The following is a 22971-nucleotide window of genomic DNA, read 5'->3' on the forward strand; positions in this document are numbered from 1 at the left end:
TGTGTTGTTGTCAACTGTTTGGAGCTATTATGAATAAAGTCAGAATGAACATACCTGTACAAGTCTTTCTGTGAACAGAAATATTTAATTTCTCATGAACGAATATTTGCAAATTCCTAGATCTATGTATAACTTTCTAACAAACTGCCAAATCTTTTCCATGTTTCTCAAGTATTTTCACCTAGTTTGAGGTTTGCCTACTTATTTTCTTAATAGTCTATTTAAATGAACAAAGTGCTTAATTTCAATGAAATCTAAATTTCCATTTTTATTATCATCTATTGTTTTATTATTCATTATTTATTATCAGGTCAAATAATTCTTGTCTACCCAAAGTTGCCAGGTTGTTAAAATAATTTGTGTGTGGCGTGAGACAGAAGTTTATGTGTCTTCTCCAAATGTATATGCATTTTTTCTAGCATTATTTGTTAAAAATATTTTTCTTTATTTATTGAATTGATTCAGTGTTACTGTTGATAACCAGTGTTTGAATATACTTTTCTCTTTTGTGACATTTAGTTATTTGAGTCTCCTTGTTTGTTTGTTTATTTTTGTTAGATTTGTGTTAATTTCTTAAATTTAAATCCTGAACACAAACTTCTTCTTCAAGAGTTGTTTGTAAATACTAACACCTTAATATTTCCATGTGAATTTCCAGTTCACTTTATAATTTTCTATTAGATGAAACAAACAAACAAAAGAACTCATTACGATTATAAGTCAGGTTCATGTGAAATTACAGATCAATTTGAAGAAGTTGACATTTTGCCATCTTCAGCATTCCAGTCCATTAATTAATATTGATTAATATGGTATATCTTTCCATTTATCTTGGCTTTCTTAGCATTGTTTTATAGATTGTAATATAGGGAACCTTCCTATCAGCAAAATAAAATTTTCTTTTTTGAGTGCTGAATACTGAGGATTGAACCTGGGGACACTTTACCATTAAGCAACATTCTCAGTCCTTTTAATTTTTATTTTTGAGACAAGGCCTCACTAAGTAGCTAATGCTGGCTTTGAACTCAAGATCATTTTGCCCCAGCTCCTGAGTGGCTGGGATTACAGGTGTGCATCACTACACCTGGCTAAAAGTCTTTAAAGGTTTTAAAACTGCTGCAGACCTATTTTTAAATGTTTTCTCATTTTGGCTTCAAATCTGGAAAAACATATTGATTCATTTATGTAACTTACTTCGCTCCAAACTTGCAGAATTCACTTGCAATATTACATGTTTTGTAGAGCTCTTGGGTTTTTATATATCAGGATTATGTATAAACAATCTTGCTTGTCAAGAGGGACAATTATCAGTGTTGTTTGTCAAGAGGGACAGTTATCTTTCACTTCTCTCTTTACTACGTTTAGTATTTTTAAAATTTTAATTTGTTATCTATGACAACAGAATGCATTAAAATTCATTTTACATATATAGTCCATGATTTTTCATATCTCTGGTTGTACACAAAGTAGAGTCACACCCTTTGATTCTACATACATATACTTAGGATAATGATGTCCATCTCATTCCATCCTCTTCCTGTCCCCATACACCCTAACTTTCCCTCTTTTCTCTTTGCCCTATCTAAACTGATCCTCCCATGCCCCCCCCCAACCACATTATGAATTAGCACCCTTAAATCAGAGAAAACATGACATTTGTTTTTTGTTTGGGATAGGCTAACTTCACTTAACAGTATATTCTCCAACTCCATTAATTTACCTGCAAATGCCATGATTTTATTCTTTTTTAATGCTGAATAATATTCCATTCTGTATATATACCACATTTCCTTTATCCATTCATCTAGGTTGGTTCTACAGTTTAGCTATTGTGAATTGTGCTGCAATAAACATTGATGTGACTTGTGTCTTGTAGTATGATGTTTTTAAGTCTTTTGGGTTTAGACCTAGGAGTTGGATAGCTGGGTCAAATGGTGATTCTATTTCCAATTTTCCAAGGAATCTCCATACTGCTTTCCATATTGGCTGCACCAATTTGCAGTTCCACCAGTGAAGCATGAGTGCACCTTTTCCCCCATATCCTCACCAACACTTATTGTTGTTTATGTTTTTAATAGCTGCCTTTCTGACTGAAGTGAGATGAAATCTAGTAGTTTTGATTTGCATTTCTCTAATTGCTAGAGATATTGAATATTTTTTCACATATTTTGTATTTCTTTTTCTGAGAAGTGTCTGTTCAGGTTCTTGGCACATTTATTGACTGGATTATTTGTTTTTTTGGTGTTAAGATGTTTGAGTTCTTTATATATCCTAGAGATTAGTGCTGAATCTGATTTGTGTGTTGTAAAAATTTGTTCCCAAAATGTAGGCTCTCTATTCACCTCACTGATTGTTTCTTTTGCTGAGAAGAAGCTTTTGAGTTTGAATCCATCTCATTTATTGATTCTTGATTTTAATTCTTGCGCTATAGGTATCTTATTAAGGAAATCAGGACCTAATCTGATGTGATAGAGATTTGGGCCTACTTTTTCTTCTTTAATTCCTAAGTCCTTGATCCACTTTGAGTTGAGTTTTGTGCATGCCGAGAGATAGGGGTTCTATTTATTTATTTATTTTTGCATATTCATTTCCAGTATTCCTGCTCCATTTGTTGAAGAGACTATCTTTTCTCCAATGTATGTTTTTGGCACCTTTGTCTGATATAAGATAACTGTGATTATGTGGGTTAGTCTCTGTGTCCTGTATTCTGTACCATTGGTCTACAAGTCTATTTTGGTGCCAATACCATGCTGCTTTTGTTACTATTGCTCTGTAGTATAGTTTAAGTTCTGGTATAGTGATGCCACCTGCTTCACTCTTCTTGATAAAGATTGTTTTAGCTATTCTGGGTCTTTTATTTTTCCAGATGAATTTCATGACTGCCTTTTCTATTTCTATGAAGAATGTCATTGGGATTTTGATTGGAATTGCATTAAATCCATATAGTGCTTTTGGTAGTATGATCATTTTGACAAAATTAATTCTGTGTATCCAAGAACAAGGGGAATCTTTTCATCTTCTAAGGTCTTCTTTAATTATTTTCTTTAGAATTATGTAGTTTTCATTGTAGAGGACTTCTACCTCTTTTGTTAAGTTGATTCCCAAGTATTTGATTTACCTTTTTTTTTTGATGCTATTGTAAATGGGATAGTTTTCCTTATTTTCCTCAAATTTATATCCTGCTACTTTGCTGAATATACTTACTAGTTCTAGAAGTTTTCTGGTGGAAGTTTTTGGGTATTCTAGGTACAGAATCATATCATAGGCAAATAGTGCTAATTTGAGTTCTTCTTTTCCTATCTATATCCATTGAATTTCTTTCCTCTGCCTAACTGCTCTTGCTAGTGTTTCAAAAACTATGTTAAATAGAAGTGGTGAAAGAGGGCATCTCTGTCTTGTTTCAGTTTTTAGGGGTAATGCTTTCAATTTTTCTTTATTTAGAATCATGTTGGCCTGGGGCTTAGCATAGATAGCTTTTATGATGTTGAGATATGTTCCTGTTATCCCTAATTTTTCTACTGTTTTGAACATAAGGGTTCTGTATTTTGCTGAATGCCTTTTCTGCATCTATTGAGATGATAATATAGTTCTTATCTTTGAGTCTATTGATGTCATGAATTACATTTATTGATTTCTGTATGTTGAAGCAAACTCGAATCCCTGGGATGAATCCCACTTTATTGTGGTGCATGATCTTTTTCATAAGGTTTTGTATTTGATTTGCCAAAATTTTATTGAGAATTTTTACCTTTACATTCATTAGCGATATTTGGTCTGAAGTTTTCTTTTCTTGATTTGTCTTTTCCTGGTTTGGGAATCAGGGTGATATTGGTCTCATAAAATGAGTTTGGAAGTGCTCCCTCTTTGTCTATTTTACAAAATAATTTGAAGAGTATTGCTATTAGTTCTTCTTTAAGGTCTTGTAGAACTCAGTTGTGTATCCATCCAGTCCTGGGCTTTTCTTGGTTGGTAGGCTTCTTCTGATGGCATCTTTTATTTCATTTCTTGAAATTAATATGTTTAGGGATTGGGCTGTGGCTGAGCGGTGGAGCACTCACCTAGCATGTTCAAGGCCCTGGGTTTGATCCTTAGCACCATGTAACAATAAATAAATAAAATAAAGGTATTGTGCCCAACTACAACTAAAAAATAAACATATAAAAATGAATTGATCTGTTTAAATTATGTATATCATCCTGATTCAATTTGGGCAAATCATATGACTCTAGAAATTTGTCAGTGCCTTTGATATTCTCAATTTTACTGGAGTAAAAGTTTTCAAAGTAATTTCTAATTATCTTCTGTATATCTGTAGTGTCTGTTGTGATATTTCCTGTTTCATCACTTATGTTAGTAATTTGAGTCTTTGTTTCTTTTTCTTTGTTAACATAGCTAAGGGTTTCTCAATTTTATTTATTTTTTCAAAGAACCAACTTTTTGTTTTGTCAGTTTTTAACTTTTTGTTGATGTTGTTCTTTCAATTTCATTGGAGTAGTTTTTATTTTTTATTTTATCATTGATTTCTAATCTTATTATATTATAATTTGATACAATGCAGGGTAGCATCTCTACTTTTTTTATTCAGTAAGAGTTTTTTTTTTAATTCAGTAAGTTTGTGGCTTAATTTATGATCTATTTTATAGAAGGATCCATATGTTGCTGAGAAGAAAGTATATTCATTCATTGAAGGATAAAATATTCTATTTATGTCAGTTAAGTCTAAGTTATTGATTTTTATTATTGAATTCTATTGTTTCCTTGATCAGCTTTTGTTTGGAAGATGTATCCAAAGGTGAAAGAGGTGTGTTAAAGTCACCCCCAAATTATTATATTGTATCTATTTGACTCTTGAACTTGAAAAAGAGTTTGATGAATGTAGATGCTCCATTGTTTGGGCCATATATATTTATAATTGCTATGTCTTATTGATGTGTGATTCCCTTAAGCAGTATCCATATCCTTCTTTGTCACTTTTGATTAACTTTGACCTGAAGTGTACTTTATTTTATACGAGGTTGCAAACCCCTGCTTGTTTCCGTAGTCCATGTAAGTGGTATAATTTTTCCCAACCTTTCACCTTCAGTCTATGGATGCCTTTTTTTATGAGATTAGGCACTTGGAGGCACCATATTGTTGGGTCTTTTTTTTTTCTAATCCAATCTGATAACCTGTCTTTTTGATTGGTGAGTTTGGGCCATCAACATTTAGGGGTATTATTGAGAGATGATTTGTATTCCCAGCCATTTTTGTTTATTTTTGGTATTTGACTTGGTTTCTCCTTTGATTAGTTTTTCCTTTAGTATAATACCTTTCTCTGCTGATTTTCATTGTTGTATTTTATTTCCTGAACATGGAATATTTTGTCGAGAACGTTCTCTAGTACAAGCTTTCTAGTTGTAAATTCTTTTAACAATATTTAAAAATTTATTTATCATGAAAGGTTTTTTATTTCATCATCAAATCTAAAGCTTAATTTTTCTGGATATAAAATTCTTGTTTGTTATTCATTTTCTCTCAGAGCTTGGTATATGTTGTTCCAGGATCTCCTTGCTTTGGGGGTCTGGGTTGAAAAATTTGCTGAGATATGCATTTGTCTCCCCTCTATGTGATCTGATTCCTCTCTCTTGTGGCCTTTAAGATTCTATCCTTGTTCTGTATGCTAGACATTTTCATTATAATGTGCCTTGGTGTAGATCTGTTGTGATTTTGTACATTTGGTGTCCTGTAAGCCTCTTATATTTGGTTTTCCAATTCATTCTTCATGTTTGGGAAAATTTCTGATATTATCTTACTGAAGAAATTGTGCATTCCTTTGGTTTGAAACTCTGTGCCTTCCTATATACCAATAACTTTTAGATTTGGTCTTTTCATTCTATCCCATAATTCTTGGACATTCTGCTCATGGTTTATTACCATCTGTACTGTGTGGTCAACTTTATTTTCCAGATTTTATACTTTGTCTTCATTATCTGATGCTCTGTCTTCCAAGTGATCTAGTCTGTTTGTGATGCTTTCTATTGAGTATTTTATTTGGTTTATTGTTTTCCTCATCTCCAGGATTTCTATTTTTCCCCCCAGAATCTCCATCTCATTCTTGGAGTTGTCTTTTGCTATCTGTATTTGCTCCCTTATCTCTTTGTTGTTGTGATGAATGAATGCCTGTATTTTTTTCCTTATCTGTTTATTTGTGTCATCAATGGTTGCTTATATTTGCTCTCTTATCTCTTTTTTTTGGAATGATAAAGTAAAGTTTTGCCTGTATTTGCTCATTTAGGTCATTATTTAATACACAGATAATTTTATTTATGAACATTCTGAACTCCTTCTCTGAAATTTCATCAACTGTGCTGTCCATGCGTTCTGTAATTGTAGTATACTGGTTTGTTTGGGGCACTTTCCTCCATTTTTTTTTTTATGTTGCCTATGTGACTTTCATTTTTGCTGTGTGCATCTGAGGATTACAGTTTCTATTTTATAATCTTGTAGTATCCTTGCAGATTATTGGTAACTCACCTTGGTTTTGGGCTAACAAACCCTGTAGGTGTTCCAGGATGGATGCTACTACAACTCTAGGTGGTGGTGATAATAGCAGGAGGTAACTAGAGATAGAAGTGGAATTACTACAAGATGGATGCAACGTCTTTCAGAGATGGAGCTGAAAGGGTGCGCCTTACATTGGCTTTAGGATGCCTGCTCCAAGATGAAGTTTCTTGTAGGCCCTGTCTGTTGTCCCAAGGTAGAGGTTACTGATTCGGAAAAGCTATGGGGATAATGCAGTGCCCTAATATGGAAGTGGGTTAGGCCTAGGGTCCCAGTTGAGATAGGGTGGTCAGTTGGGACCCAGGTCTATGCTGCGCCTGGGCTTCTGCCCAAATTGGCAGAGGAGGATCTGTGCTAGGCCTGAGTTCCAGTGGGTGTCTGTCTTTTTAGTTTTTTGTTTGTTTGTTTGTTTGTTTGGTTTGGTTTTTTTTTTTTTTTCCTTTTCTTATACTGACTTTGTACCAAGTAAAATTTTAAATAAAACTATTGAGAGTTTATCTCATTGCCATATTTAAAATGTTTGAAGGAAAACACAAAGCCCTTTCTCATCACTTATTTTGATACAGATTTTTTAAAATACTATGTTCAGTTTTTTACTTGATGAGGTTTTAAAGGTCATAAATGTGCATTTAAATTTGTCTCTCTTTTAAAATCGTAAGTAAAAATTGTTATATATTTGTGCTCTTTTTTATGTTAACTTAACAGTTGATTGGTTTTTAAGAATTATAATTTCTTACATTCCATGGGCAAACACCAATTAGACATACTGTACTCTATTTTATTACATATTGATTAATTTAATTTGTCTACATTTTCAAAGCTTTTTCACTTAGCTTATTATATATATATATTATATTATATATATATATTATATATATATATAATTTTTTGGTGGAGTCTATACCATATTTTCATTATGAGGTTATGCTAGTATCATAAAATATGGTAGAGTATATAGCCACTTGCTCTATATTCTAATAAGATTTAGGTAAATTTGGAGTTTTTTTTGTCCCTTTTATGTTTGATGTATTCATCAATGAAAATATCTATGCCTAGTTTAAATTTTGGAAGTTTCCAATTCACTTGAGAATTAAGAAAAATATGTGTTTCTGGCATCAAGTTGGTATTAGCTTATTTTATTTGTCTTTATTATATCTTAAGCTTGGTATAATTTTAGCAATTTGGATGTTGTGTAAATCTGAATGTTCCTTTAACCTGTGAAACCCTTGTTTGTTTTCCTCAACTCTTTATTAACAACACTAAATACCTGAAGATTTCATTATCTTGAACTAATTCTTAGTAAATCTTAATTGGGTTTTGTGTAAAGGTGGGGTGGGATGCTTCTTGGTATGGGCACAGTTTTATCTTTATTCATATTTCATTCATGAAAGTTATTAAGATATAAAATTTATGCTTTTATGATTTCATAATAAAAATAAGTTCATGTACTTATTTTAACAACAACCAGTTTTCCTGAAACTGTGAAGATTTAAAATGCTTCTTACTAAAACTTTCTGTAAATTAATGAGCAATTTTTTAGAAAGAGCTAAATTTAATATATCCTTACTTCTGAACTTCATCTCATATAGTATAATTTATAAGGCAAATATAATACACAGACTGGCTTACTTTTAAAAAGTGTCATATTTTATAATTTCTTATAGTAAGATAGTTCCTTTCAAACCAATATAAAATTCTGAACAAGTGTGAACACATTCAAAACACACAACTTTTTTTTTTAAATAATTTCAAGTGAAAAAATTGACTGGGAATTAGACTTGTCATTTTCTTGGTTTCTGTAATAAAATAAAATAATATACTTATCTTACTTGTGAATCAATGTCAAGGAGGATCTGTGCTAGATAGTTTTACTATATAGAAGAATCAAAACATGTAAACATAGATGGTGCGTGCGTGCAAAAGGTGACATAAATAACAGTTTTATATGGTATGGACTGGTTTTCTTAAAAAATAGTTGACCTTTTGACAATTTGGTATATATAATTAGAGTATTTTTTCTGAAGATGCATAATATATAAATATATGTTGCATTTTTATTTCAGAATATATCAGAATTTTTCATGTATTATATTAATCTTATCTCCACAAGTGTATTATTCACTGTTTTCAGGGTATTTACTAGAGCTAATTAAACATATGCAACTTGGAAATATTTAAACTAGACGAATTCAAATAATGGAGAAGTATAAAATTATTTGTCTGTTTATTAATAGATACAAATTTCTTAATAAAATCTGTTGGAAAAATTACTTTTTACTTGAATTTCAGAAAATTATTATTCTTCCTTCAAAAACCAGTCCTTTTTTCCCTGAAGAACTAATTCAGTATGTATAACCTTCAGAGAGGCTTTTTACCCAATTTTAAGTGTACACATTCTATACTTTCTTTGAAGACAGATGAATGAGCCAGTCCATTTAAAATGTCTTGAAGGAGGCACTTAAGTCCTTAAAATGTTTTATTCAAGTTTTTTGAGATATCATTAATTATAAGGATTGGAATTATTTTCTTGATTCTCTCATGAGAATATTCTTACTTATTCATCATTCACTTGAAATGATTTTGACTTTTCTGAAATAACCAATTTTCTCTTTGCATGCATTGTGTTTGAATCACATTGAATGACATTCCCAGAAGCCAAATATATATCAAATTCCATTGTTTTATTTTATTTTGAGATATTGAAATAAAACTCACTCTGCTGTTTTCAACAGTGTCATTTTCAGATATGAGCAAAGTAACAAACAGTAGGGCCTTGGAATCTTGGTCTATATTGCTATCACTATTTCTGTATTTGGTTTTAATTTTTCAAGGAAGATAAAACAAATTGACAAGACAGAGAGATAGTGAATAAAAATAAAATATAACTCAAAACTGAGTTTTTTTCAAGAATTGTTTATGCACAAAAATCTGTTATAAAGTTATTTATATACACAAGTAAATTGAATGGATTATGCTCTCAGCAGATAGCCTAATATGATTGGTAGCCTCCCCTCATCCCCCCCACCCCCAAAATAATGTAAAAGACCTTGTTTTTATGAAGTAACATAAGATTATGGCCCAATGGTAATGCCAACGGATTTTTAAAAGAAAATATAGTATTGAATTTTTAGATAAATGCAGAGAAATCCACAACTCTAGTTTAATTGGTCTTGATACATAATCATGTGATGGTAACTAACATATTGAAATAGCATTTTGTCACTTCTGGTAAAGTATGAGCATGAAACTGTGCCATGATAATTACTTTTAATAAATTACTGACATCATTAAAGTGTATTGAATGCACAATTTTGAGCCTACCCCAGTTTATCTACCTTTATGTTACGGAAGCCATAATTTTCTCTTTTACTTTGGGATGCTTTCTCTACTGTGGAACCTTAAATCTTCCCCATCCCATAAATACGTGAACATAAACCTGTGATTTATTGCAATTTAGCTTCTGTTTCTGTGGAGGAGGTTTACTGTGCTGAGAAAACTCATTAATCTCATTCACAGCTCGTAGTATAAACATAACCTTTACAATATATAACCAAACAAATTATGTGTTTGTGTGATTTACTGTTTCTCTTTTGGAAAGAGAACAAATTGTTGTGTTTCTTTCTGCTTTGGGTTTTAATATTCATTGATAAATTTTCACTATTAATATAACCAGGTATAAAACATATTGTTTTTCATTTTGACACCATGCTTTACCTTTAGTTATTATAAAAAGAAATATCGAAATGTGATTTGACATAAAACTAACTTCAAAACAAAACTATCTTCTATTGTGTATGTGTGTGATAAAATTGACTTGTGACACTGAATCTAATCATGAGCTCAATTTTAAATCTGCACGTGGATATCTTAACTCCCATTTTATATTCACTTAGTACAGAATGTCTTTAAAAGAAATAGGTTTAAAATCATCAAGCCATGTTAATTTGTGCAAAATACTTTCTTTATTTTGCATTCTATTTTGCTGTGTCATTCTTGATTCTCCTGAGATCTATCAATTGAGTTTTTAAAGGTGTAATCATGCTAATATAAAAAAAAAAGTTCTGTTGCCAGGTAAAAGCTTTGTTCAAAATGATTTCTCATTTGTTTCATTTATCTTCGCAATCTCCTGAAATTTTTATTCTGCATAATGCCCTCTCCTTGCAAATGTTTTGATTTTAAAAGATAATTCTCAATCTTATAAGTAGAACTGGGCTCTTTCAATCAGGGTTTAAAAAATAATAATTTCAACAATAAATGAGATAGTATACTCCTTTTTCAAGTTCATAATGTTTAGTATGAACATTATGTTTCTATGTAAGATTTCAGCAATAATTTTTTAAATTTTCCAATCATTAACTCTCTATCAATTAAAGATCTGTTGTTTTAAACAGTTTTTGCTTGAAATTTAATAATTGTCCAATTAAAATCCATTTTTTTTCATTTCTCTGTATAGAATAATCTGAGAGATATTTATGAAAGGTCTTTGACATGGAATTTAAGAAGTACTACTTACAAGAAACTTAGTATGGCTTTAAAATAAATCTTCTATTAATCAAGAATATGCAAAAAGGAAATTTTCATGCTGCTTTTCCTGCTTCTTACTGGTAGTTGGAGGTCCATTTCTCCACTGTCATTCAACCTGTTCTCACTGAGCTTGCCAGCAAAGCAGTAGAGGGCACTATGAGAATGTGACAGCAAAGATATTGAGCTTCTAGCATTGTGCTATAAAATTCAGCAGAGTCTGTTTTTCAATCCTAGGTTATCCTCGATTTACTGATCCGTGAATTGAGAATGATCTGTCATAATCTGATGCTTACCAATGGAATATTGGGTGTTCACTTGGCTCAAATCTCAGTCTCTTGGCCGTTGATTGAAACCTCTTCTCTGAACCAAACATGGACATTAGGTCAGTGCACATTAGCATATGGCTTAATTTCTACTCTCTGAGGGCTCTACCCGTAATGTTCTGACAAAATGTGATTTCTTCCATCTGCCCATTTTTCTTGCCTCTCTGATCCTTGTATGGATAGAGCATATGGGATATCATAATAATTAATTTACCAAGGCTCTTACTCTGTCTGCCAACAACAAATTACTTTTACAAATAAAAATCTCAAAATTAAACATACAACTACAATTTTTCCTATTTCCCAAATATCCTGCTTATTGTATTATGACAATGGCAATTTCTGAGTGGGATTTAAGCTAACAAAAGCACCAAGTTTGTCTCAAATAATATCATCAATGGTTGGATGTCTAACTTCTTAGTTGTTTTTTACACTGTACTTGTAAACCAAGGAATAGAAGAAGGAGGTGGGCAAAATGTCTCCTGACTTACCTAGTTACATGATTCAATTCAGTTCTATGAGCTTTGTACTTCCGGGAAAAATTGTCCCAAATTCTGATAACAGGTTTACTGCCAGTCCTGTTGTTCTGCATTAAACAATTTCTTGGATGCTTTTGACTTTCCATGAATACTTAGTAGAATATTGGAAAATATTACACCAGTAGCTGTTCAGTACATTGTATCAAATATCAAAGCAACTCCTTAGAGACACTTGCTCTTATTCTTCCCTGTACAAGATTAATATGAATACAAACATTACAATTTATACTTGTTTAAAAATATTATTTACATCTTTGATATTTCCCCCATTCACTGTGACTAAAAACTGCTCAGAATTGAGGCCACTTTTACCTCTGAATATTATATAACATATATTTAAATGCTCATAATAGATAAGAGAATGATAAAAAATTGCAAACTATTATACATAAATGTACTTACATCTTACTTTGTTTATATATTTCCAAATTACTACTATTTCAGGAAAGCATGTTGAAATATGGAGTTTATGAATTCCATGTTGCATTATCTTTAATGTCCTTATATTTGTAAATAAAGCCTGATAGGTAAATAAAAAGTGAAACCAACTTGTAAAAATCTTTATCAATTATTCTAGATTATAAAAGACACATAAAAAGAGTTGTTCAGCTCTTGGAACCAAGAACCTTTAGTTATGCACAGTTAAAGATAAGATCTTTTGAGAATACTCACAAAAACTAGATGATATACATTGCTATTTTCTTTTGCAGTCGTTTCATAAGATAAGTATATGAAATTATTAGCTATCTAAAATTAATGAATCAGTGTTAAAAGATACACAGAGAAGGAAAAAGAATGCACAAGATTGATTCATAAATGGGTTTTCTTTTCAAGCTAAAAGATCAACACATCATTTGATCTGAAATGAAGGGTTGCTTTACAATAAAGCAGATAAAATAGTACTGTATAATTTTTATATGTGCCCCTCCTTATGACTCTCCATCTGCAACAGTTCTCTAACTCCCACACCCTGAAATCTCTTTGCAGACATTCCTTTAGTGATAGATAAGAATAGCTGGGATCATTCCTGTTCTTAGAGCTACTTTTCAGAAATTGTACAAAGATCAGTGTAAATCCTATATACCATGATAAGTAATCATCTAAAACACATCCTGGTATATGGACTTTCATATTCAAATGTTCTGCTACCTGTCAGTTTTATTAGATCATCATCTTTATTGGAATTATTTTTTAATGGACACAATACTTTTATTTTTATTTATATTTATGTGGTGCTAAGAATCGAACCCAGTGCCTCACATGTGCCAGGCAAGTGCTCTACCATTGAGCCACAACCTCAGCCCCCCCCCCCTTTTTTATAAAACTGGTATTATTTTTGAAAACATTAAACTTTTGGAAGCAACATTAAATAAACTTTATTTTCTGTTTAAAACAAGTAAAGAAAATAGGATGTTTTAAGTGCTTATCATGCACTGGACACTGTAATGAAACTTTTAGTACATCATCTCATGTAATCCTCAAGATAATTATGTTTAGTCAGTCTTATCAGCACTTTATATCTTGGAAGTGAGGCTTAAATAGCTTAAAATTTTGCTGAGTATAGAGCTAGTACTCAAACCCAAACCTTTTGAGAATATAATTTGTGGTCTTCCTAATGTGTCTAGCTCCCATGCACCATTGCTGCCCTCTTTCCTGATGTTCAGGCCATTGTTGTATATGATGAGGAAATAGGTTTGGATGAAGTTATTCCATTAGAGATGACTAGTTGCATACTTCAGCACAGTGTGGAGAAACCTGTTAGGTATAATGATTATGTTTATAATTTGTTCTGATCTTTCCTCCATATTGGACTATTTACCTGGATTTATAATGATTTAAGGTGCATGCTAAAATCAGATTCTGGACTTAGTACTGCATTAAGACTCCAGAATCATTTGAAAGATGAGCTGGAGTAAGCAAAAAATAATTTTCAAGAAGAATTTGCCATAGCCTGGGTATAGTGCCTTAGAATATGGTCTAAGAAGTTGTGGTGGTCATTTTTTTTTTCAAATAAACTATTTTCATTTGGAGATTTCATGAGAAATTTCCCATTGAATCAGCTTAAGGAGTTGTTTATTTCAACTGAGAAATAGTTCTAGTTTTTAATTTTAAAATGTTTTTATTTTGTAAATTGAAATCATGTTTCCTTCTTTTCACTAGTTTCTAGAAATTTGATAAGCAAACTGTGTTCCCTTGCAGTTAATATTGAAGATATTATAGTTTTGGCTTTACTTCACTTCTTTTTTGCTCAATGTTCATGATTTGTTATACCTTTATTTTAATTTAATTCAAACATTAGTAAAATGCTCAATAAAGTCTTATGCAACAAATGGCATAAAATCTTTGTAAACATATAAATAAATTCAATTCTTCAGTGTTAACAGCATAATGTATCTTGTGCCATTTGAAACTTTAGAGACTCATTCCCAAAGACCTAGTTTTGGATGCTTATTCTAAGCTAACATTGTCATTCACCTAGATTTTTATAGCAGCCTCCAAATTGATCTCTCTGGTGAAACTCATGTCTCATACATTTTGCTGTTTCTCCACAGAACATTCAAAGTGATATTTTGAATGATCAACATTGTCCTCCATAGACCAGAATATTTCCATGAGCTTACAATGTTGTTAAAATAAAATCTCTTGGGCTGGAATTGTGGCTCAGCAATAGAGCTCTCTCCTAGCACAGACGGGACCCATTTCAATCCTCAGCACCTCCTTTAAAATAAAATAAAATAAAATAAAATCCCCAATTCTTTAACCTGTATTAAGAGATTTTTTTGTCAAATACATTCACCTTATATGTCTAACAGTATCCAGGACCACTCACAATCTGCTGTATTTACATTGACCTACACTTCAGAGCCCTTTATGCATATTCTCTTCATCAAGCCACTAACTCAAACTGTTTCTCTGAGCAATAGGGTCTCCACAAAATGGCTCCTTGTAAGATGTATCAGTCAGTCTAGACCATTCACTCTTAACTCTGTCCCCCTGAGATAAAAGTACAATTCTACTTTTAATTACAAAACTTTTCAAAATTTATAATTATATATTTGTTTATTGTACTTTCTATAAAGTGTAAGTTTTCTGAAGGAAAAAAATGTTATCTAAATGTTTACCACTTTAAATAGTAAATGGTACCTGTTATTTGCTTAGCTTTTATAATTAAAGTATAAATTTGAGTATTTTCAAGTACATTCTCCTAAAACATAGGCAATGAATACCTTTTTATTATTTAGCATTGTGTTTTACTACCAGTTTACAACTGAGACATCTCTACTTGATTATTGACTTAATATTAAAATTCAGTGTGTGGAGGCTTTAGCAACATTTAGTGAAATCCATTAAAAACTAAACATTTCACTGTGAAGTCTAAATACTTATGAGGTATTTTTTTATTCAATACAACTTGAAATGTGCATTTTGTATTTAGAGAGGTTTGATTATTTGTTAACAAATGTCTCATCAGAATATCTAGTATATAACTTTTATGTTGCATTTGATAATAAGATATAGATATTGTAACAGAAGTAAATGGGGTATGATGGAAAATAGATATTATGATAATATTAGAATGGAAATTCCCTGCTTCTGTTAAATCTTCAAGAATATTGAATAGTTTGCTTATTGCAATGACATCTATTTCTATATATCAAATAAATGCAAACAATGTTTTGCTACTCACAAGACACATTTTTCCCTTCTTCTACATCCTGTATCCTGTGTTTATATATTGTTGTTGAACATCCTGGTTTTAGTTTTGCATCGCTGCCTTCTCTTTAAGAACAAGTGATCTCCAAATTGCTTTCCTTTGTTTCTTAGCTACACACTTGTTGCCTGTTCCATACCCACTTTTTACTCTCATTTGATTATGCTGGCTTCTTAAGCAGAATACCTGCTGAGAGGTTATCTGCTTTTGAAAAGACCCAATTGTCTTTAGAGCAAAATGAAATATAGGCACAGAAGCCCAATTATTATTAACTGTTAGCATAATTGTAATTATGAGTAAAATGTTTCATTATAGTACATCTGTTGAATTTTTAAACGAATCTCTGTAATGTGCTATATTAATAAGCAGCTAGGAACTGCTGACTTGGCACCCTTTTGGATCACATTTGTGACAACAAAAGAGGTTATGAAAATGAATTTGCCGTCGGAGCCCCACTGAGTTAGTTACTAGGATTCACAAGTTTATTGTGGTAATAAAGCAACATGAGACAGTAATGCTAGGGACTCAGATATACAAGGGATGTTCAAGCTGCTCTCACATTATGGAGAAGAACTGTGCTGGGGGTCGTATATAATTTAGTAGAGCAGCTGTCTCTGTGCTAAAGAAAATCAGAAATTCTTCTCCATCTTTTCCCTTCTTGGCTTGTTTGTCCCATGTGCTGTTCTCCTGATTCAGAATTTTTGAATTGTTTAAGTTATACAGGGAAGTTATGCTTATTATAGTCTGTGGGTTGCAGACTCACCTCTTTTATGGAAAGCCACAGAGAAATGGCACAGATCTGATCTTCAAACACAATGGGGGTCGTGCCTTTTTTCTTCTCTTTGTGATTTCCACATGAAGCACCAGGGATCAAACACAAGAAACCATAGAGATGAAGGTCAACTGACGTGGAAGGAAACAAACTCTTGAAATCTATAAATCAGGATTATCTCTCTGGCATATGCAAACAAGTAAGCATGGGTTTTGTACTGAAGCATGAATAGCAAAATCCCTGCCAAATATATAATACGTGCTTGCTTGAAAATTCTTGTTTAAAACCTTCTTAATTACCATTAACATTGTCTTTTTGTCTAGATCAAATTTATAGGAAGTTTGCAATGAAACTTGCTCCCTTTCATCTATATTTTATGATTAATCAATTAAAATTTTTGTCTGAAAACATTATGATCAAACTGGATTCACTTGAGCCCTGGAAAAATTTTCTTTGCACATGCAAAACAAATTATTTGTGTCTATAGATAGCTTTAATTCTTTTTCTATTACTGTGTGAAAATTACTGTGAATTTACCAGCTTAAAACAATACACAATGTTTTTTTTTTCTTGTTTTCTTTTAAATCTTTACAAGACTGTGAGTTAGAAGTCTGGATACAGTGTGTCTGTACTCAGTGTGTCAATGCCTGCAATTCAAGACGTTGGCTTGGTTGTGTTTTGTCTTGAGGATCTAGGGAAGAATCTGTTTCCAAGCTCATTCCGGTTGTTGATAAAATTCAGTTCCTTGCAGCTGTGGCGCTAGTATCTCTATTTTCTTTTAGCCTGTCAGTTGTGGCTCCCCCTTCACTTCTAAAGGCTGCCCATGTTCTTTGCCACTTTTCCCCATCATTTTTAAAGCCAGAAGAAGATAACTTTCCTTGCATGGAATTCCTTTCACAATTCAAATCTCTCTGATTTTCTTTGAATCTAATTTCTAGGCCTATAATTAAAGGGTCTTAATTCCTACCCATAAAATCTTATTGAAGGCTCAAATGATTTACTATATCAATCACATATGTAAAATCCTTTTAGGACAGCACTTAGATCAGTGTTGTATTAATTAACAAGAAGAAGGTATGTGTAGACTAGAAGTTAGAATATCAGGATATTAAAGGTCATTGTAAAATTCTGCCTATCATTCAGCCCTTCATACAAACATATGTTCAATCTATCAAGTAGATGCAGTAGAACTTGATTAGAATTATAGCATTGGATAGTGACTTTTTAAAATATAGCATCAAAAATCAACATTCTTACTTTGCAGAATATGTCTTTACTTAATTAAAAAAAAACTGTAAATGGATTGAAGAAGGATGAGTGGAGCAGAGGGAAGGGAGTATGGGATGAGGGAGAAGAAAGAAGTGCTGGGTCTGATTTGGAGAAGGTTGGGTTCCATGCTTTTGTGACTATGTCAAGGTGTATCCTGGTGTTGGAATACTAAGAAGAATATAAAATAAAACAAAATAAGAATAATTCACCAACTTAATTATATGTTCAGTTCATCCTTCATTCATACAAGAAATATTTATTGTATCTCTGATATGTGCAACAGCTAAGGATAAAAAAGTATACACAGATCTCTCCTCTCAGAGAACTTGTAGATACATAATTAGAAACAGAAGATGCAGTTACATACAAGAACCACTGTATTCTTGAGCAGCTCAATATCTTCTGATAAACATGAAAAGAATAAATATTGTATTATTACAAAATATAATTATTTAGTTTTAACTGTGGTGTTATAAAGACCAAAATATAAGACTCACAATTAAGATATGTATCTATTGTGCATACCCAGGTTTATAGTAGCACAATTCACAGCAGCCAGACTATAGCATCAACCCAGGTACTGATCAATGGCTAAAGAAATTGTGGTATATATACACTATGGAATTTAATCCAGCTATAAAGAAAAATGAAGTATGTCATTTGCAGGAAAATGGATGGAACTAGAGATCATTATGTTAAGTGTAATAAGTCAAACTAAGAAGGTGAAGGGGTAGAACTTTTCTCTCATATGAGGAAACTAGAGAGGAAAACAGAAAAAAAAATGGAGTCGATCTCATAATAATCAAAGTGAGATCACTAGAAGAAAAGGAACAAAGGGTGGGAGGTTGGGAGAGAGGGGGGAAATGCTGGGGAATGATACTGGCCAAATTATTTTGTTATATTGTATAGATGTACAAATATGTAACAACAAATCCCACCACTATATACAACTATAATACATCAATAAAATGTAGAATAAAAAAATAAAAAGACATGTATCAGGGATGCAGCCAAGAAAAGAAGGGTTAGAGAGGCTTCCCTGAGATAGGCCCATGTAAATTCTGATTTGAAGAGGAGGAAACTAACACAATGAATACAGGCAGGAAGAAAAGAGTGCTGATGGGAGAAGCTTAGCTCTTTTTTCACTCATGAAAAATATTAATATACTTTTTATTTTGTAATAATACCCTAGAAAATGGACATAGAGAATTTTCTATACACCAAAATCTGCAAATATTTTTTATAGTTAAATGTACAATTTTTTTAACTGATTATGGGAATTAACTTTTAAGAAATTATTACATTTTGCCTTGAAGTATACAAATAATGTTTTCTTTCTAATGTGTAATACATTTAGAATTGTACTTACAGCACACAGACACACATACACATACACACACACACACACACTGCTTAATAGATGTCTGGCACATTTACAAATAGCAGCTCATTTAATCCTCATCATAATGCTATTAGATTGCTACAATAATTATCTCCATTTTACACTTGAAGAAATCTGAAGCGCAAAGAGGTTAAACATGAAGATCACAGAGTGATCACAGAGTGAGAGAGACAGAAACTAATGAAGAGTTTTGGCTCTCAGGTGTGTGATATTTTCCCTTATCCTCTACTGTCCAGTGCCAAAATACTTGCAATTTCTAGGATCCAGCCTAGAGTACAATATGATGTAATGGTTTTCTTCTCCTTCTCCTTATCCTTCTCATTTATATTTGAATCTCATTGATTCATGCTACTCTGCCTTTTCATGCATGATGATAACTGTTCATCTTTGAAAATACATCAGACCTAAAAACATTCTGCTTTCTTCATAATCAACTTTGATCAAACTGATATTTTTGGAAAGTTCTAAGAAATTGAAAGGACACATATTCTTTTTAAATGCTTATCTATGATAAATATTTTATTTTTAATATTAATGTAAATAAACCTCTAAAACCTGTAAAAATATAATGATATTGATTGAAATTATTACAGAAGTATTATATTAAATTTGTGTATTTCCTTTACTTTATTCTAAAAAACTATATTAAAAGGACATGGTTGTTTATAAAATCAAATGTGATCAGTGTTTCCTTTTCACTATTCCCTCCCTCTCTTAATATCATTCTCTTTCTTTCCATAGGTCAGTTACCATAAAACCATATATAACTGATAATTTAGGAAATCAGGTAAGAAAAAGCAATAAAGTTTTATAGTTGGAAACAAAAAACATCCTGTCTTCTTTTATAGACAAAATATTTGTGTACATAAATATTTCTAAGACATCTGCTAAAATATATGACCTAGGATTAAATGAATTTAGAAAAAGTTAAATAATTCAAGTTGAAAGTCCTAAAAATCAACCTAATATCTACGTAGTAGCAACAGATAATTAAAAATTAAGCTAAAAAGCAATTTAAAAGGTATTGACTCATAGAATGTTTTAAATTTAAAATACAACATGCAATAAATGAATAGTGAAATTTTAAAAATCTGAAATAAGTTTTAGAGAGAGAAAGGGGAGGGTGAGAGTTCTACTCTACACATTCATTGCAATAGCTATAATTAAAAAAGATGAGAATACAAGTGTTTGTAAGAATGTGATATGATTGGAACTCTAATACATTGCTTGTATGAATACCATATGGTAAAACACTGGGGGGGGGAGTAATTAGGCAGTTTCTTACAAAGTTAAACATAATCAGTATATGATCTAATGAATGTATTATATACATTTTCCCAGGAAAAATATAAACATACCTTCTGAAAAAAAAATACTGAGAATGATTCTTTAAAACAGATTTGTTCATAATAGATAACTGGAAAAATAATAAAAAAGCATATCATAAAGTGAATTCAGAAACAAATTGTGGTATATTTATAGAAGGAAGTACTAATCATCAATAAAATTTAATGAACCATGTATAAACATTATAGATAAAAGTCAAAATATTATCCTGAAAATGAGAAGCTAGATACCAATGTACAGATGCCATATAATTACATTTATGTGAAATATTATGATAAGTAAAATATGCTACAATGGGCAAAATATCTAACTTTATATGAAATTCTATGATAAATAATATATTAATGGTTGAGAGGTTTTAGTAGGAAAGGATAAAAGATGAAAAAAAAAACATTTTTGTTTGGAGTGGCAGTTTTACAGGCATGTACATGTGCAAAATTTCTCCAAATTAATTTTAAAATAGGTACATTTTATTTTTTATTTTGGTACCAGGGATTGAACTCAGGTCAGTAGACCACTGAGCCACATCCCAGCCCTATTTTGTATTTTATTTAGAAACAGGGTTTCACTGAGTTGATTAGCACCTCTCTTTTGCTGAGGCTGGCTTTGAATTCGCAATCTTCCTGTCTGAGCCTCCCAGAGCTACTAGGATTACAGGCATGCACCACTGAGTCCAGATACATTTTATTTTGTATAAAATATATCTAAATTGACTTTATAAAAATATTTCGTCTCAATAAAATATTTTGATATTGTTCTATTTTCTAATTTTGTCATGTAATTAATTTGTCCTCACATACCTGATCTTATGTACATTCTAGGGGCATTATTGAGAAGTCAAGACACATATGGCAGAATTTTTTAGTTTATAACCTTAATGGGTTCATAATATAAATTAAGTTGAACATTTGGATTTTATTCCATTACTAAAGGTTAGGATTCATTTGTAAATTCAATAGTACTATCAGCAATGACAGAGATTAGAATGTTGAGTAATGACAGAAATTAGAAAGCTAAAACCAATTCAAAATGAAGGATAATTCATAAATAATGGAGAGATTGGGTAATGCAACCAATTCTACTTGTCACAAAGTTAATGGGACACAATTGGACATAAATTTTAAAATAATAAATTCTAAAACTTAAATATTTACTTAAATGCCAACATGTTCTTTAATGTTATAATGAGAAAAAAATCATCACTACTGGAATTGTTAACTAATTATTTTTTTAAACACATAAAAATTAATTTGTAGAAAGTTACTCTCCTTGTCCTACAACTAGTTACTCTACAAGATGATTTTAGGTATTATGTAGACACACATTTTAAAATTCATATATATATATATATATATATATATATATATATATATATATATATATATATGAAAGAGTGTAACTGTGTATTAAAGCTAAAACTTCATGTGAATTTTTGCTTCATGTTAAAATATGTTTAGTGGGAAGACATTCAAGGTCTCTCTGAAATAAAACTGGATGATATTATTAGTGAACATATAATGCAAATTATATAAAAACTGTGAGGATGATACAAAATAGTTATTTCATACTTTCATACTACTCTGCAATTCTGTTATTCATTTCCTGGATTGCTGTTTTCTTTTTATATAAATTTTAAATTTAATTTTTATTAAAAATCATCTTCAGTTACTAATTCCACTGCACATAATCCTTCTATTTCACTAATTTTAATGTTTCATAGATACTAGATTTTTTTTTAACATGCTGCTTGAAACTTTTTATGTTCATTCTTTAGGAAAAACAGAAGTTACGTGTTCTAAGACTAGCGTTTATCAAAGTGTTATTTCTTTGAGGGCAAAAAAATTACCTCTTTTAGCTTATTTTGCATAGTGATTAAAAAGGTTCAAAATTCTATATACAGGGAAAAACTACCCCTTCACAAGAAATTTTAGGACACACTTTTTTTTTTTTCAGTGTTCTGCATTCTGAGAAAAAGCCTCATTTATGTTTAACACAACAGTGTTGATCTTTTGATGCAATGGTTTCATTTTTAGCTTAGAAATTTCTGCTTATTTTACTGAAATTTATACCTATCCATGATATTCTTGTTTTATTTAATTGGGAAATAAACTTTCAAAATTATGGACTAAGTTGGATGTATGATATTAACAATTATCAATTGCTAGTAATCAATTAGTGTCAAGGATAATTCGAGACATTCTTACTTCCAAGAACAGTATTTAAACATTTTTGTTCTTCTGATGACTCCCTGCTACCGTATTTCCAGCTGTGTTTAGCCACATTCACAGGCTTCTTCACATTCTTTTTAATTTGTCATTTTAATCAATAATATTGAAATCACAGAGAGAAAAACATCTAGCTTAGTAATGATGTAGACTCTGTTGATTTGAGCTACTTGTGCCAATTTCACAAAAACATAAATTACCAGGTTAAATGGAAGCTCAATCCCTTGCCTTATACAAAAAGTATTTAAACAGTGACATCTCATGGTTGAAACTCCTTTTTCTAACTCTTGAGTTTGATTTTGGAAGTATGTGTTCTTC

General features: G+C 31.2%; 1 long non-coding RNA gene across 1 annotated transcript in view; it reads left to right on the top strand.

Annotated features, from left to right (window-relative positions):
* Nucleotides 1–22971, top strand: part of LOC144250263 (uncharacterized) — an 81777-nt gene that overhangs the window by 56099 nt on the left and 2707 nt on the right. The window contains exons 2-4 of the long non-coding RNA XR_013342433.1: nt 11299–11446; nt 16500–16609; nt 19823–19868. This is a non-coding gene — a long non-coding RNA (uncharacterized LOC144250263). The remainder of the gene's footprint in view (nt 1–11298; nt 11447–16499; nt 16610–19822; nt 19869–22971) is intronic.

The sequence above is a fragment of the Urocitellus parryii genome, chromosome 2 (assembly GCF_045843805.1).
Source record: "Urocitellus parryii isolate mUroPar1 chromosome 2, mUroPar1.hap1, whole genome shotgun sequence".
Taxonomy (NCBI): Eukaryota; Metazoa; Chordata; class Mammalia; order Rodentia; family Sciuridae; genus Urocitellus; species Urocitellus parryii.